We start from the raw sequence: 4,240 nt of genomic DNA on the forward strand, positions 1-4,240 counted from the left end.
CTCACACCTGCAGAATGTCTAAAACGAACAACTCAGGAAACAGCAGATGCTGGCGAGGGTGCAGAGAAAGGGCAACACTTTTGCACTGTCGGTAGGAATGCAAACTGATGCAGACACTCTGGAAAAAAGTAAGGAGGTTCCTCAAAAGTCTAAGAATACAACTACCTCACAATCCAACACTTGCACTAGTAAGTATTTACCCAAAGGATAAAAAATACAGATTTGAAGGGGCACATGCAGTCTCATGTTTATAGCAGTGCTATCAAAAATAACCAAACTAGAGAGAGCCCTAATGTCCATCGACTGATGAATGGATAAAGAAGAGACTATTTATGTATATAATGGAATATTACTCAGCCATCAAAAAGAATGAAATCTTGACATTTACAATGATATTGAAGGAGTTAGATGTATTACACTAAACAAAATAAGTCAGAGAAAGAAAAATACCATATGATTTCACCCATTATAGAATTCAGGAAACAAAACAGATGAACATATGGGAAGTCAGGTGGTGGGGAGAGAGAAGAGAGTGAAACAAACTACAGGAGACTCTTAATAATGGAGAGCAAACTGAAGGTTGATGGAGGCAGGTGGGGGGGGGGATGGGCTAGATGGGTGATGAGTATTAAAGAGGATGCTTGTGATGAGTACTGGGGGTTGGTATATAAGTGATTAATCACTGAATTCTACTCCTGAATCCAATATTGCACTTTATGTTAACTAACTGAAATTGAAATAAGATAAATTTTAAAAACAAATAAATAAAACAAAAAGAAAACTCTAATGAGATACCCCCTCAAACCATTCCAAATACCTAAAATTAAAAACATAAGGAATAACAAGTGCTGGCGAGGATGCAGAGAAAGGGGAGCCCTCTTATACTATTGGTGGGAATGCAAACTGAGGCAGCCACTCTGTAAAATAGTAGGGACGTTCCTCAAAAAGTTAAAAATAAAATAATTCAATAAAATAAAATAAAATATCAATAAAATGATACAGCAATTCCACTACTATTTAACCATGAATACAAGAACACTAATTCAAAGGAATACATGCACCCCAAAGTTTATAGCAACATTATCAACAGTAGGCAAACAATGGAAGCATCCAACATGCCCATCAACTGATGAATGGATAAAGAAAATGTGGTTGTGTGTGTGTGTGTATATATATAAATACATAGTGTGTAATGGTATATATACACACACATACACAATGGAATGTTACTCTACTACCAAAAAGAATGAAATCTGGAGAGAAAGAGCCAAGATGGCAGAACAGCATGGAAGTTTTTTGTGTGTCTCGCATCCATGAAGTACAGCCAGACCAACACTAACCCATCCTGCACACCTAGAAAACTGATTGGAGGATTAACACAACAATCTGCACAACCTGAAGCACAGAATTCAGCAGGTAAATGGTGCGGAGAGGTGAATTTGGGGAGCAAGAAGCCATGGAAGGTAGGGAACTACTTTGTGGGGGGACAGAGGATGGAGACTGGGGAGAAGGGGTGAATGTGGGAAAAGCACCCCTCCCCAAAAGCAGCTGGAGAGAAAGTGGAAAATTGGAAACAGCTGCAGGGACTAAACTAAAAAGGGAGAAAGGAGAAAGGAAAAAGGAGAGGGTTTAAATTCCATTAAGACTGTAAACAAGGGGAGTGCAAAGGCTGCAACTCTGCAGCTACATACCTGGCAGTGCTCTGGTGGGAAAGGCGAATCCCCAGGAACAGAGTGGGGTCCGGGAGGTTCTCAGGCCACATGGGGAAAAGCGGTTCCACTGCTGGAAGGACATTTGGTAGAGACTGTTGAGGCCACCTGGTCCCAGCAGCCCCCAGAAAATGGCCACATTCATTGGTGCTGGAACAAGGTCCTTAAGGGTGAAGCCTGGTGCCAGATGTGTGTTGTAATTTTCCATAATCCCTGAAACACTGCTGCTACACTATCTCACGAACTTTTTCTGGGGCGGGCTGGCACCTGGACGCAGTCTCAGGGCACCGGCAACAGCAGGGTCTGGCAAGCGTTCTTGGGTGCGGCCGGCATTTGGCCTTTGCTTGGTGAGACCCTCCCACAGAGGGGCGGGAAGGATCAAAGCTGCAGTCCTTCGGGAATAAGGGGCTGGAGAAAACAGCCGCATCTGATCAAAACTTGGGAGAGAAGTACTGCCTGGAGCCCGGTCATGGAGAGTGAAAAAGCGGTGAGTGGACAAAAGCTGAAGACAGAGGAAGGATGCGAGGTTGCTGATTCGGGAGAACAGACTGGGGGCTGGGTGGCGTCATTTTCACCATTCCCGCGCATGTGCATACGCACCTACTAGCACCGCAACAATCAACGCCATTACGCTAGCAGCGCCATCTACTGGAGAGCAGAACTGTTACACCGAGCCCCAACCAACTGGGCCAACTTCGCTCTTCAAGAATACAAGTCTCACCGCCGGGTTAATTTATGGACTATACAGAGCTACATAGACTGACTTCTAAGGGAAAACAAAGCAATTTCAGTACTACTTCATCTTTTATCAGGTTCATCTATTCAATTTTCTTTCTTTTTTTTTCTTTTTTCTCTTTTGCAATTCTTTTTCTTGACTAAAGAGATAAAATTCCTTTTTTATTTTCAATTTTTATTGAAATATTTTTCTTTAATTTTTATTACTATTTTTTTTACTTTTGTGTATTTTTTTCAAATTCTACCTTACCTCCATCATTTTATTTTTGTCTACTTCAGTGTATTCAACTTATCAAATTTTCAATTTCCTTTTTTTCTTTTTCTTGTTTTCTCTTTTTATTTCTTTTCTTTTTCTTCAATAGAGAAAGAAAAACTTCATTTTTACATTCAATTTCTATTAAAATATTTTATTTAATTTTGTTACTATATTTTTTGCTTTTGTGTAAATTTTTTCAAATTCTATTTTACTTCCATCATTTTATTTTAGTCTACTACAATGTGTACCCTTTTTCAAATTTTAAAACAATTCCTTTTTTCTTTTCTTCTTTCTTTTTTTACCTTTTTTCTCTTTTTCATGTCTTTTTTCTTAAATAGATAAAAAGAAAAAAATCATATTTATTTTTACTTTTTATTAAAAATATTTTTCTTTAATTTTTTTTCTACTATGTTCTTTACTTTTGTATATATTTTTTCAAATTCTATTTTACCTCCATCATCTCATTTTAGTCTACTTCGGTGTATTCATTTTTTCAAATTCTCAAAACAATTTGTGTTTCCTTTTTTATTCTTTACCCCACCCCGTTTTTTTCCTCTAATCTGTCAAACCACTTTCAACACCCAGACCAAAACACACCTAGGATCTAGCATCATTTATTCAACTTGTGTGTGTGTGTTTACTTTTTTAATTTTAATATTTTTTTTAATTTCAACTTTTCTACCTCATTAATTCCTTTTCTCCCTTCAAAATGACAAAACGAAGGAATTCACCTGAAAGGAAAGAGCACAAAGAAACGACAGCCAGGGATTTAAGCAACACAGATACAAGCAAGATTTCTGAACCAGAATTTAGAATCACGATAATAAGAATACCAGCTGGAGTCGAAAATAGATTAGAATCCCTTTCTGCAGAGATAAAAGAAGTAAAAAATAGCCTGAATGAAATGAAAAATGCTATAACTGAACTTCCATCACGGATAGATGCAGTGGTGGCAAGGATGGATGAAGTAAAACAGAATCAGCGATATAGAAGACAAACTTATAGAGAATAATGAAGCCGGGAAAAAGGGAGATTAAGGCAAAAGAGCACGATTTAAGAATTAGAGAGATCAGTGACTCATTAAAAAGGAACAACATCAGAATCATAGGGGTCCCAGAAGAGGAAGAGAGAGAAATAGGGGTAGAAGTGTTATGTGAACAAATCATAGCGGAAAACTTTCCTAACCTGGGGGAAGACACAGACACCAAAATCCAGGAAGCACAGAGGACCCCCATTAGATTCGACAAAAACAGACCATCAACAAGGCATATCATAGTCAAATACACAAAATACTCAGGCAAGGAGAGAATCATGAAAGCAGCAAGGGAAAAAAAGTCCCTAACATTGAAAGTAAGGGTATGGAGAACCATCTATCATGCTAATGGTCAACAAAAGAAAGCTGGAGTAGCCATACTTATATCAGACAATCTAGACTTTAAAATAAAGACTGTATCAAGAGATGCAGAGGCATTATATTATAATCAAGGGGTCTATCCACCAAGAAGACCTAACAATTGTAAACATTTATACACCAAATGTA

This window comes from Panthera tigris, chromosome B2, assembly GCF_018350195.1.
Source record: "Panthera tigris isolate Pti1 chromosome B2, P.tigris_Pti1_mat1.1, whole genome shotgun sequence".
Classification (NCBI taxonomy): domain Eukaryota; kingdom Metazoa; phylum Chordata; class Mammalia; order Carnivora; family Felidae; genus Panthera; species Panthera tigris.